A 15,108-nucleotide genomic window follows, 5' to 3' on the forward strand; every position below is an offset into this window, starting at 1 on the left:
GTTTACAGAGTAGGCACATGCCTGGCACATAAAGGAGGTCCTTGTACCTAGTAGCCACTCCAGGGCCTTGAGGGTATACGTTTATCCCATCTTCCCTCCACGTCACAAATACGGCAGCTCTTGGAAAGCATCTCTTATACTACCCCGTTGTACTAAAATGAACTGTTCTCATGCCTGCATATGCAATAGGTGAAAACCTGTGATGAGCCAAGAAGCATGTTTTACTTATCTTTATTTTAAGATTGGAGAGAGAGAGAGAGAGAGAGTGCGCGCGTGAGAGCGTGAGTGGGGGGAGGGGCAGAGGGAGAGAGAGAATCGTGAGCCGACTCTGCACTGAGCACGGAACCCAAAGCGGAGCTTGATCCCCCGACCCCGAGATCATGACCTGAGCTGAAACCAAGAGTCAGACGTTTAAGCGACTGAACCACCCAGGTGCCCCTATTTATTTTTATATTCTTAGTGCCTAGCCCTACCTGTCCCTAGTACATGTCATGCACTGGATAAATGCTTGTCAGGATGAATGGAATTTAACTGCTTTTTATCACGTTATTTGGGTGCCTTTTTAGGTGAGCATTTTTCCTTTGCTACATTTGACTGTGTTGTAAGAAAGGCTTTGATTTCAAAGCCTTCATGTTTGAGAATGGAAGGGGGCGTATTTTCACTGCAGTTGACATCATCATAAGGTCTAAAAAAAATCCTTGTGACATCCTATATTTTCAGATGGAGTTTGAAGCAAAAGTATTGTTTTCTTCTTCTCCAAGGAAAACTCTACCTAACCACAATTTTCTTGTTGGTTTCACCAGGAGGCTGTTTGCACACCCCTCTTGTGAGATCAATCATGTCTTACATCTTTTTTATTCTTTATTATTTCATAAAGAGAAGGGACAGCTTTTTCTGATGTTAGCTGTTCTGTCTTTGTGCCCTGTGGGTAAAACTGAATACACAGATAGTGACTACTCAAATGCCCATCTGGATGGCTAAAGCTGACACTTGTCTTCTATATGAGCAGGTGTGAAGCTGAAAGTGTGTCCTAGTCAGCATGAAAGATGCAAAAGCTTTTAAAAGCATACTTTATTTTTACCAGTATAAAAGGAATGCATGTTTATAATAGAAAAATTTGAAAATATAGAAAAATGGAAAATAGGAGAGTATCCCCACCATCTAAATACATCTCTTATCACCTTCTATGCCTCTGATTCTTCACCTATAAAATGGAGTTATAACAGTACCTACTGAAGGGTAGCAGAATATGCTACCCCAAAATATGCCACTTTGACACCCTGATTATTTTGGGCTACAGGCACTTGAGAACAGCAAATGCAGGGAGAGGCTTTCTCTGACCTTCCCTTACCTGCCTAAGGACAAGATCCTCCAAAAGGAACTCAATTGTCATAGACCCTCTCCCTGGGAGTTTCATCAACCAGGGAGGATTGGCTCTTATCACGGGAGAGGAGACTAGAAGTCAACACTATGACCAGATAAACTGTCACAAACCATCATACCTTCCATCTGTTCTTCTAAGGGCCTAGTCAACTTTCCTAAAAATTATTTACCCTCCCCCAAAAGGCCTATGTTCTCTCCTCCCCTTTCCCTATTAAGATGGTATTGATCCTGAATTCTGAGCCATCCCTGTGAGCTACTCATTTTTCCTGGGTATCTGCCCTGTATGCCTGAAGTGTACATGTTAATGAACTTCTGTTTGTTTTTCTCTGTTAATCTATCTTTTATTACAGGGAATCTCAGCCCATAACTCAGAAGGGTAGAAGGAAAATTATTTGCCTTCCCTTATACTACTTTGTAGTGTCATGATGAGCATTTAAAAGAATTAATACATGTTACAATGCTTAGAAGAGCACAAAGAGTGCTCATCACACTGAATATTATCTTTAAGCATCTTAACTTCTTTATCATTAGAGCACACATTTTCTATGGAATTCTGGTTTTTTAGTTAACATAATCATGACCCAATGCCTCCAACATATTATAACTATTAGTAGTAGTATAGGATATTCTATACCAAAAAATCCCCAATTCTTGCACATTTTATAAAATAACCTGAAGTCAGTCTACAAAACCCATGAATATTAACATTATTTGAAATCTTAACTGATCCCATCCAACCACAAAAATTCTGTTCGTGAAATATTTACAGCCAACACCCATGCTCTCAGTTATACCCATGTGACTTTAAAACCACTTATAGAGAGCATGCTTCAAATTGTCCAAAGAAATCTTCATTTGCGCTAAGCCTCAAATAGGTAATTGAATATTTGAATATTTATGGAAACTGAATCTGAATATTCAACTCTACCGTAGTCCATCACAGTTACATAGTAATGTCGTAATTATTTACACTGTTGCCATAATGTTCCTTTGTTTTCCTGAATCATAAAAGGTCAGTGATTATTGTTCATCACTTATTAACTTCCTTAACATGGCATTTTTTAAAAGTCTACATGCTGCTTGTCCCCACCCTTCTACGTACTTTTCAATTTCAGAAATGACTTGCTTAATGGGTAAAGTAGCCAGTGGAGAATAGATACGCATTAAAACTGCATCTGTGAATGCCAAGTATAACGGATAATTGTGGTAGCTCTCTAGCTCCCTAGATGAGAGCCATATGAATGAAGAAAGGTAGGCCATGACACCCAAATCCCAGGCAATAAATTATCAACTGACCTGAAGTGTCAGTTCTCACAAAAAAAACAAATAGTAAATATACAGGAAATATAAGTCCAACTTGGTTAAAGAGTTAAAGAAATGCAAAATTTAACAAAATGAGACTCCATTTTTATATAATAAAGAAGTAAAAATAAATGTAATAATAAATCCCAGTGCTGGAGAGGCTGTGAGAGGTCTGCTCATGTATGGCTTTCATGGTGTGAACGCAGCCCTCTGAGTGGAGAATGTGTGATGCCTATCAAGAGACATAAAATACTTATACTCTTTTGCCCAACAACTCCACACCTGGAAATTTATTCTAAGTGACTAATGAAAAAAAAACAAGGTTTTATAAGTTTGTTTTATTAAAATGTCTGTGGTCATCTTATTTATTCCTGAAAAAAAAAAAACTGTAAACAACTTTAATGCTCAGCCAAACATTTCATTATGTTGCAAGAATTATATTGATATAACATAATATTAAGCAGGTATCATAAAGGATACGTCTGAGGATGATGTAAAAGCTGGGAAAATAACTTGAAGTTAATATTCTGTGAGACACAGTGGGACACAAAATTGGATTATAATAGACCCTTTACATTTTTGAGAAATCGGGTCTAAGACTTACAGTATTCCAACTTTGCAAGCCATTATTGTAAATAATTTCCCTTTTAACATGCAGTAAAGAATAACTAAAACATCTAACCGTAAGTTAAATACAATTTTTTTCAAATTTCACTGAATTGTTACTGGAGTGCATGATGAGTAGTTCTTTGAATTACTTTTTCTTTTCCCATATTGAGCATTTAGTGGACCTATTTATGCCATGAGTTCAAATTGCTGCTAAATTCCACATACCATTAATTATTTTGCTCACAATTTCTATTTTTGGACTAAGGAACATGACTTTACTGGATTCTGCATTTCCGTCACCAGCTCTAGCATTTGGCTTTCTTTTATAGCCTTTTTCTTCCACAGAGAAACTTTATTTTTACCACTCTTTGAGAGCTACTATGTAAGTAATGATGAATAGGGAACCACGGGAGGTGGGGTGGAGAGGCTGGGCAGCCCCCTAGGCTCACTCACTGGCTAAGTGATTTGCTTTGGTTCATCAGTCTCGGGGTGTACATCTGTCAAGTACATGTCTCCACAGCAGCACCCCTTCACTAAACGTGATCAACCAAAATTTTGCCATTCCTAAAATAAGCCAAACACTCTTGTTATATATACCACTCCCTCCGGTGAGCTGTTCTCATCCCCACCCCTCACATCAAATTGCTAGTCACCTTTTAAGGCAAGGTTCAAGCATGACTTTATTTATGGAACCTTCTCTGACACTGCCAGGAATGGCTAATCCCAGTATCATCCCTATGACATTGAGCGTGAAGTGAGTACACAGTCAAGTCCTAAACTAATGCTTGTTTGTGGGAGATTTTACTGGTGTTGATTATGAAATGTCATGACAGCAAAATCAGGGATCTATTTTCAGTTTCAGTTGCAATTCAAGGAGACTTCGTGTAAGAGAACCACACGTAGCGTGTGATGAATATTAAAGTAATTTATATGTGTATAATGCCTAGAAGACATTCTCACACGTAGTTCATACTCAACAAATGTCAGACAACTCTTTCTACTATTGCAGCTTTCAGAGAAAAGGGCCACCAATTCTGAGGTATTCAGTTTAGGGACATGAAGAGCCATAGCGTTATGTCGTCATCCCTGGTGTTGGTGAGCAGTGATTAAGAACTCTGCAAGATTAATAATTAAGGTGGCCCACATAAGATATGGATATTCCAACACAAACCAGGATTCATGGGACTGAAGAATCGATTTAGAAAGGATGAGAACTCAACTCTTCACCATAGTGGAAACCAAGATCAGAGCCCTCTGCAGTCCCTGCAGAGTTTATTATAGATAATTGTGTAGACATGAGATTTCTAATTCCAGAGTGTGGGTACAGTCTCAACAAGCATTCTTGTCATTCTCATGAAGCCTCAAGGTCAAGAACCCCTTGAGTATTATTATAGTTAGATATCTGGGTTGAAGAGGCCCTACTGGTTACGTCTAAGAATCTGGTACCAAAGAGCACGAAACTATGTCAATTACCCCACATATACAAAAACACACCCACCCACAAGTACTGACAGCTACAGACAATAAAAGCCTATCTAGGTGAGGCTTATTTCTGTCAGGGGGTGTTACATAGCTCTCCTTGTGCCTTCACAGACTTTGGCAATATCTTGTGCTAGCCTCTATCTGGGCATTTCTCAGACTCAATTATAATAAGTTCTGTACACGTTGATTGACACAACTGTTTTCCCTTTTAGAAAATGGGTCATGTCATGGAAAAGGACTGTTTGTCCTTAGCACACAGGACCCTTTCCTCTGTCTCCCTGCTACTCTGAGGCAGACAAATCTCTGTGAAGCTGTCTCTGGGGTGCTGTGTGCCTAAACATGCCACACAACCATTCATTCTCTGGAGTTTGGCACCTCCCCAGGGCTCTACCTGGGAAGCAAAGTATTGACACTCTTCGCTGGGAGCTGCAAATGCCTCTGTCCTCTCTACCCATGGAGAGCTATTTTAGCCTCTGAGAAAACCCTGTTTCCTCAGCTCCCTTGCTCATACAATGCTATTTTCCCTTCATGTATCTTTTTTTTTTTTCTATGTCAGTAGTCATATGCATTCCCTAGGAGTGTAAGTTTTTGGAAACCAGAACTAAGAAAACCATTTCCTCTGCTTTGTGCCTTGTCAGATGGCTCTCCTGAATGGTGAATACAAAAAAGGTTTAGCTACTTGGATTTGGGATGGGAGGTAGAAAGAAAACTAAACTACTGAGAGGGGAAAAAATGGTTGATTTTATCTTGCCACATTCCCAAAGACTCCTCCAGCCCCAGAGGGCTGGTACAACTTCATAAGCACCTGATTGGCCTCTTTCCCTTTTTCGGGATGTCAGATGAAAAGTTAAATTCAAAAATTCACTCTTTTAAGCAATGTTGTTGTGAATCCTTTTGTAGAGTGACTTTTGAAAAGAAAATGAATAATTGCCTCCTGTTTTTTCTTAATATTTGGCAGGTTTCTTAACGTGAAGTGTATCTTTACCTTTATTTGGCCTGATACTTAGGGACTAGTGTGTGGTATTATCATTGATAAATAGGGTTACAAATTAAAATAGAATTGAGAAAATAGATTTTTTTTTTTTACCTCCATCTTACAAGACCAGGTCACTAATGAAATTAATGCCTTAAGCTAAGAAAGTATAATTTTAAATAATTATGCTCAACTATTTTAAACCAGTTATAAATTTTATGTGTGAGCTCTTTGCTAGAATAAATGTCTACCCTAAAGCTCCTAAGGTCTTTATGTGGGGTACTCATAACTGTCAAATCTATTAGCATGGAGGTTTTTGTTGATTGAATTCATGATAAAATCCACCATCATTATTTTTTTTTGTTAGATATGTAAGACTTGATATAATTTCTCTCTTCAGGATACATTTTTATTATACATTTTTATTGTATATTTCAGCAGCAAAGCACATGCCACCTGGTGGCTGAAAGAAATATATAACATAATAGATTTTGAAAATACTTTGTGGAAAGCCAAAGGTTCCAAAATTATCACTTTGAATGTGTTTCTAAATCAGTAGCAAACACATATTTGGGGGCAAGGCACACCACAGTAGGAAATCTTACAGGTTCAAACTTAGACATTCAGTGAAAGCTGTATCAAGTGGAGACATTTAATAACGATGCTCCATTTTAGTTATTTTTTTTACCTCTTTCCAGAATTGTTTTGTATTTTGAAATATTTTAGTGCCATTATGTCATGTGCATTTTATTAAACAGTGGTCAAATTATTTACATGCAGAATTGCTTGGTCTGAGAGGGAGAGGGAGAGAGAGACTCTCAAGCAGACTCCCCACTGGGCAGAGCCCAATGCGGAGCTCAATCCCAGGACCCAGAGATCATGACCTGAGCCAAAATCAAGGGTTGGCCGCTTAACTGACTGAGCCACCCAGGGGCCCTCCCATTTATCTGTTTCATAAGAGCATCACAAGAAACCAAGAAACTATTGCCAACACCAATGTCATGAAGATTTCTCCCTCTGTTGTCTTCTAGGAGTGTTATAGTTTTAGGTTGTATGTTTAGCTCTTAAATCATTTTGAGTTAATTTTCGTATATGGTGTAGGGTAAGGATCCAACTTCATTCTTTGGTATGTGAATATTCAGTGTTCCCCACACCATTTGTTGAAGAGACTGCTCTTTTCCCATTTGTGTCTTCTTAGTACCCTTGTCGAAGATAATTTGATTATATATGTGAGAGTTTATTTTTAGGTGTTTTATTCTGTTCCACTGATCTATGTGTGTGTCTTTATGTTATTACCACACTGCTTTGATTATTGTAGTTTTGTAACATGTTTTAAAATCAGGAAGTGTAAGGTCTCCAACTTTATTCTTCTTTTTCAAGATTGTTTGGCAATTCAAACAATCTTGTTTCTCAAGTCCCTTGAGATTCCATATGAATTTTATGGGTTTTTTTCTATTCCTGCTAGGGACCCAGACCAATATGACATAAAAATCTAGGTTTTGATGTGTAGCAATAAGTGTTTTCTTAACCTCCTGGTTCATCCTATCAAAGGATGCTGGTTACTTTGTGCCATGATTCAACTTCTTTACTCACATTCCTCACTCCCACTCCTACCTGATCAGAGCAGATTCACCTCTCATTTTGAAGAGATCTCCAGCACTGATCATTCATACCAACATGGGCAACTTAATCATCCCATTTGTAGCCATGGGATTTCCCTACAGTGACTTACACCCTAGAAGCACTGTCCCATTAAATTTTCTATCTGTGCCTTTTATTCTGATTAGCCAGCCATTTCTTTCTCCTCAGTCTGGCCTTGTCCCTAGGCAATCATGAATCTTTCACTAACTAACCAATCACTAACCTGCTAAAGCTTCCTTCATGGGGATTATGCCTCATCACCCAGCTTTGACCCTTAGGCACTGGACACTCTCCCTCCCTGAGAGTGTCACAGAGTAGGCCCCTACCAAATATAAGATCTGAGAGAGTCACTGTACTACACAGAGCAATCTTCAAATGTATGGTCACCTGAACTGAGTAAAGCTTGGCCCCTTTCTCACGACTCAGTCAAGTCTGCTACATCTGCCTGCAGCAGGATCCAAAGGCTGACTGAGTCTTTTTCTTTAACTGTGTTCATTGGTGAATGACCTGAGGTTACCTGAGAGGATGCATTTACTAAACACAGCAATGTAATGACTTCCAAATGTGATCAAAAGACTGAAAGTTCCATTTGTTGTGGCTTATGAGACCAACTCATGAATAGTGGAAATGACATCTTATCCATATTATCTGAAAACTTACTTAGTTGAGTGTCCCTTGGTTGGTCTATTATATTTGAATAGCTTAATAAAATAGACCCACAACGTAAATGCTATGATGTGTTTACAAAAGTAAATAAATCGTGATAATGCTTACTGTCGGGTGATAAGATCACTAGCTGGCAAATAGCACATTGATTAATAAACAGATTCTCTATAAAAAAGTAAAATACATAGAAGCAGAGAGTAGAATGGTGGTTACTAGGGGTGGAGAGGTGCAGAAAATAGGGAGATGCTGACCAAAGGGTACAAAGTTGCAGTTATGTAGGATGAATCAGTCTGGAGATCTAATGTGCACCGTGGTGACTATAGGTAGTAACACCGTATTGAATACTGGGAATTTACAAAAAAAATAGATTTCAAGTGTTCTCATCACAAAAAAAAAATAATGGTGACTATGTGAGGAGATAATACGTTAATGAGCTTGGCTGTAGTAATCATTTCACTGTGTATATGGATATCAAATCATCATGTTGTACACTTTATAAATATACACAATTTTTACTTCTAAAAAATTTTTTTTTTTTTTAAGATTTTATTTATTTATTTGAGAGAGAATGAGAGAGAGCACATGAGAGGGGGGAGGGTCAGAGGGAGAAGCAGACTTCCTGCCGAGCAGGGAGCCCGATGCGGGACTCGATCCAGGGACTCCAGGATCATGACCTGAGCCGAAGGCAGTCGCTTAACCAACTGAGCCACCCAGGCACCCTAAAAAATTTTTTTAAAGATTTTATTTATTCATTTGACAGAGAGACAAAGAGCACATGCAGGGGAGCGGGAGAGGGAGAAGCAGGCTCCCTGCTGAGCAGGGAGCCCGATGAGGGCCTCGATCCCAGGACTCTGGGATCATGACCTGAGCTGAAGGAAGTTGCTTAACCAACTGAGCCACCCAGACACCCCCAAAAAATTTTTAATTTGTTTTAAAAAAAACAATAGATTCTGAACAACAGAATTGCATCAAGTTTTTAAGCATGTAAGTAGATTTTTAAATATTTATTTATTTATTTATTTATTTATTATTAACGTATAATGTATTATTTATTTCAGGGGTACAGGTCTGTGATTAATCGGTCTTACACAATTCACAGTGCTCACCATAGCACATACCCTCCCCAATGTCCATCAAGCATGTAAATAGATTTTTAAGATGATTTTGTAAAACAAAAAAATGCTCCTGAGATAAAGACTTATGGGCTTGAATAAGAGACTCTTGCAGCTGCACGTGTAGACATTTGGTGTTAAGCAGGTGCAAGGAAACTAGTGTGCATCGAAAAACGATAATGTGGGAGGTGGTTTACATATATGACTTCACTTAATTATCACCATAAGCCTGGGGTATGGATGGTATTATTATCCTACGTCATATGTGAAGCTATTGAATCCCAAAGAGGTTATGTGTAGTTATGTGTCCGAGGCCACACAGCAAGTAAAAGGAAGGACCAAGATTAAAACCCAGATCTGTATGCACAATACCAAGGGTTACATGATAGCTTTCAGGGAAGAAGACACAGTGATATCCATGTAGCTGCAAGATGACTGAAGAATTCAGTAAAAAGCTGATGGTGAACGTGTTCAGAATTTGTCTCTTGAAGCTATATGCTAAAAATTTCCAACATGAATATTTTTATTATAAGTGTATGCATATACAAAACTTATAGCATGAATATATATGTATGGGTCTGTCATTTAAGGGACTCTACATTTTTTAAGCACTCTGTATATTTTTTGTCACTCTAGCCAAATATACCTTTTTAAGGGCAGGGTCCATGCTTGATATACAGCTGACTTGATCTCTGACTTACATAGAAACGTATGCAAGCTACCCCAAAGTTCATGTTTCCCAAGGGCATAGAGAAAAAGGTAAGTAAGCACTTAGCATCTATGTACTCTACCCCTGATCTGGACAGATCTTGGACTCCTAGAGACCCATTCACTCATTCAGCAAATCTTTTTTTTTTTTAAAGATTTTATTTATTTATTTGAGACAGAGAGAATGAGAGACAGAGAGCATGAGAGGGAGGAGGGTCAGAGGGAGAAGCAGACTCCCTGCCGAGCAGGGAGCCCGATGCGGGACTCGATCCCGGGACTCCAGGATCATGACCTGAGCCGAAGGCAGTCGCTTAACCAACTGAGCCACCCAGGCGCCCTCATTCAGCAAATCTTATTTGACTACCCGTTATGTGCAATGAACTGCCCTAGGTGCAATAGGAGGTATACAAAGATAAAAATAATAAAATAAAATAAAAATAAAAGGCCTCTTTATACTATCTGACATACTGATCTTACTTGAGAATTTCCTTGCTATCTTAGGCTCCTCAAATTCATCCCAGGTAACTTGTTAAGGGGGTTAAATATTACGGTCATTCATTTCTCTCAGAAAGGTTGTGAGACGCATACTGCGAATATAGGCATCTAACTTCAACTCGTTTATAACTATTATTACTATGACAAGAACATTTAAAAATCTCCCAGTGAATTACCAGTGGTAGTTCGACTCTTCAACACTAAGCAACAGTTAAGAAATCATATTAGGTATTCTGGCAATCTGTTTTAATACTAATTAGCTAATAAAGTAATTACCAAAGTAAGAAATATATTACTACTATGCTGTATTATGATTTAGCTGAAATTGCATATGCAGATGCATAATGTGGAATTTCTAAAAATTCCATTTAGAAAATTTAGCAGGGTATTTATATATTTCTCATTCACAGGCAACCAGCTGTGAAAGAGGAAGCTGTATTTAAATAGTTAGTCAAAATTGAAGGTGCCAGCAGATTTCAAACAGAACACGTGAAAAGGAACTTTTTATAAACTTTGTTTACCTTCTTGGTGTGGATTAAGACAACACACCAAAATTGAGGCGTTAGGTTTATTTTAACCATCTAAGTGTATTTAAGGGTTATGTGGTGGGCACTCTTTTGTAAGTACACACCTGTCTGATAACATTCCCTAAATGTACCTGTGCACCTGTACCAGACACTATTAGCATGAGTGGTCATGACATTAGTGTACATAGTGGAATACACCTCGAACATAGCTTTAGCTAACATCCGAGCAGATTTACTCAAAGATAACATGCTTTTCAACCTGAACGTATAGATCTTTGGACCAGAATCTGGTTATATGACTAAAGGGCAAGCTTCCTAATATTAAGTCAGCCATAGAACAAATAATGCAAGAAATCTCTGAAGACATTTTTCTTTTCTCTTCTTTTCTTTTCTGAAAACACATAGTAACAAGTCATAACAGGACAAATACTAATTCAGTCAAATCCCTTACAGCACAATGAAGCAAACCTCTTGTATCCACCAATAGATTTTAAATTGAAAGAACCACAGTTCCTGTTTGCCTCTTTAAAGGGAGTATTCATCATTAAAAATTACTGGGAGCCAGGGCACCTGGGTGGCTCAGTCGGTTAAGCATCCAACTTTTGGTTTCGGCTCAGGCCATGATCTCAGGGTTGTGACTCAAGCCCTGCGTTGGGCTCTGCACTCAGTGTGCAGTCTGTTTGTCCCTCTCCCTCTGCTCCTCCCCTCCCCCAAATAAATAAATAAAATATTTTTTAAAAAAATTATTGGGAGCCGAATTTTACATGGCCTTATACAAAGTGAATCACACAGATGGTTTCTTGGAACCTAGCAACCTTTATCAGACAATAAAAAAAGAATTAAAAACACAAAACTGGAATCAAACCATCAAACCAAGACATGTACAGAGTAAAATGATCACAAAGAAAATGTCATCCAGGGCGCCTGGGTGGCTCAGTTGGTTAAGCGACAGCCTTCGGCTCAGGTCATGATGCTGGAGTCCCGGGATCGAGTCCCGCATCGGGCTCCCTGCTCGGCAGGGAGTCTGCTTCTCCCTCTGACCCTCCCCCCTCTCATGTGCTCTCTCTCATTCTCTCTCTCTCAAATAAATAAATAAAATCTTTAAAAAAAAAAAAAGAAAATATCATCCAATAGCATTTTAGGAAACTACATTGTTAGGTGGATTGTGAAGCATGGGAAGAAGCTCTATGACCAAATGGGGCTGGAAGAATAAAAGGTTGGCTCTTCTATAAGCAATCTGGGTAAACTCTGAAGAAATTGTGGAACTTCAGTGGTATTTAATGGGCTAGGGTAGCCAAAAACATTTAATGTAAAAAAGCCTAGATAAGGGAAAATAGAAACAGAGAGTAAAGAATGAAAGGAGATCTGTTGCAAATACGAGAAAAAAGTGCTTTCTGATAGAACTGATTATTGCAAAAAAAAAAACAACTTTGCTAAATTAAGTTGTAATTTTATATGCCTAAATGAAAGTAAATGCAAATGAATAGACAGTAATAACTCATAGTCTTAACTCTACTATCCTACCTATCACATCTGCTAATCTTCCAAACTGGTCTTGCCTTGATGCCTATCATAAGCTTGAAATAGATGAAACAACAAAAGCGCTGGGATTTAACAGAAAACTCTAAGCCAAAAATAGATTTTTAAAATGCTGAAACATAAAGATTCCTCAACCACTATCCATGACATTTTTAATTGCATGCAAGATTGTATAATGTTGACTGATTAAAAATTATTTAAAGAAAAGATGATTCAAGTACTTTGAATTTACCACCAGAAACCTTCTACAATAATTTGCATGGAATTACAATGGGATATTTTGAGGGGCACCATAAATCATTTAAAATTCAGATGCTGTCATCACCATAATTTGCTGATAAGTATTAGAAGTTATCTAGGAAACAGTGGTTTAGGCTGCTTTGCGAGATACCTTGATTTAGTATGGGGCATGGAAGCTGTTAATTATTCACCAACTGGCAAAGGGAATAAGAGAAAAACTCCCTGCAGGTCACCGGCCACTGGCAAAAAAATCCAAGTGAAGAGAAATAAGCCCTTGCTTATAGGTGTGAACAGTTCAGGTGTGAAAGCCTAAACTGGCTCTGACTTGTTTTTCTTTATTTTCCAGTTCTTTTACTGGACCTATCTGGATGTATCTAGAGATGGGTTTTCTAGAGAAAAGTCCCCACATATCTATTAGCTACTTACCCCAAATGAGGCTCAGAGTCTTAGGACTTCTGACCAGTTACCACTGAGTCAGGTCCACATGTTGTCTTAATTAACATTTTAACACAATGACCTGTATTTCCATTCCATTCCATGAAACTTACATGTACTAAGCAGGCAGACTGTGCCTAGTACTGGGATATATAACCTACATGCTGCTGAATGGGGATAAGAGGAAGCAAATACAAGAATGGATTAAGACAACAGTCCCATGAGAAGTCTTACAATTTGATGGGGGAAGGATTTATGTACAACAGACTCTAAAAGGTAGTGACACACTTACACTGTTTTGAGGAAGCACAATGGGTTGAAAAGCTCAATTAAAGGCTCTGTTGAGGGGATGACATTTGGGATCCAGCTTGAAGCATTTTTTCAGGACTTCCAAAGGCATGGATGGGACTCAGTAAGGCTTCCAGGCAAAGGGAGACACAGAGGCAAATACCTAAAGATGCAGAAAAAAAAAAAAAAAAGATAATAGGAAGTGGTCAGGTTTAGCCAAAGTGTCAGAAAGGTTCACGCAGTGAGTAACTAAAGATGAGAACTGGTAAGGCATAGAATCTCCCTTTTGGAAATAGTGGGCATAAACAGCGACATTTGTTGCATGTCTATATGCTAGGTATTTATCATATATCAATGCATTTCATTGGATGTGACTAATTCAATACTGGCTCTCTTCTTCAACATTCCCCAAAAGTGATTTCTCAGCCTTTTGAATCCTGCAAGAAACGGGCAACTAACATTCTTCTGCAGTAGCCCGTTCATTCCACTGGTGGACAATTCTAAGATTCTACCTTACTGTGAGTTCAAATATATTCTTCTCTCTAACATGCGAAGTTCTGCCCTCTGTAAATGTACAGAAATTTTAATCCCTTTCCTCTTAGATAGCCCTCTTAATGACTCAAGACAACTAAGCTTCCAGTTTTACAGGTGAGACACCATCCATCAGTCTCTTCAGTGGCTTCTCATCTGACATGGGACAAAATTATCACTTCTTTATTACAAGCACTGCATTTTCATGAATGGAGCCTACTTGCATTTGTGGCAACCCGATGTACTATTGACTCACATTGCTCTTGAACCCAGTTAAATCTTACAAAGAACCCATATACTGCAGCTGTGAGTTATCTTACAATATGGTAAGAGTGGGGCGCCTGGGTGGCTCAGTTGGTTAAATGTCTGACTCTTGATTTTGGCTCAGGTCATGATCTCGGGGTTGTGAGATCAAGCCCCGGGTCAGGCTCTGCCCTGGGCATGGAGCCTGCTTGATATTCTCTCTCTCCCGCTCCCTCTCCCTCTCCCTCTCCCCCTCCTCCATGCTTGCTCTCTCTCTCTCTCTCCCCCCACGCTCACCCTTTCAAAAAAAAAAAAAATGATAGGAGCAAGACCTTGGGGGGAAAAAAAAACTACACCAGCCACTAGGATCACACAGCCTCCTTGTGGCCTGGAGCAACTGATTTCACCCTCTCTGGACCTCGGTTACCTCTTCTATAAAATAGAGTTAACAAAATCACCTTCTTCATTGGGCTGCTATGAGGATAGGGTCGAATTACACATAAAAACCACCTAAAACAGTGCCTGACACAAAGCAAGTTCAATGATCATGAATGAGAGGCAGAGAGTGATCAAGTCCCTGGATGAAGGTCCTTTAACCTAGAACAATAAGTGAAAAAAAAAAAATCACAGTTTGCTTGAGTACAGAACCAGTCTTGAAATATGGTTACTTAATGTTTTTTAGGAAAATTGTTCATTCGGTGTAGAGGCCAGAAACAGGGAAGAGAGTAAGACTTCTTGGATTTGGAGACTTCCCAGAGAGATGAAAGAAATGGAGACAGGCAGGAAGCCACTTGCCTTAGGCAAGGAGATCATAAAAGTAAACTTTAGGTGGCAGAGAGGGACATACTCAGAGATTATGAAAATGATCCTGGAAGAGAGAGAAATTTCTACAAGCTCAAAATTATAACCAAATTTCCCAAGTATAATGATGGTG

The sequence above is a fragment of the Neomonachus schauinslandi genome, chromosome X (genome assembly GCF_002201575.2).
Source record: "Neomonachus schauinslandi chromosome X, ASM220157v2, whole genome shotgun sequence".
In the NCBI taxonomy this organism is placed as follows: Eukaryota; Metazoa; Chordata; class Mammalia; order Carnivora; family Phocidae; genus Neomonachus; species Neomonachus schauinslandi.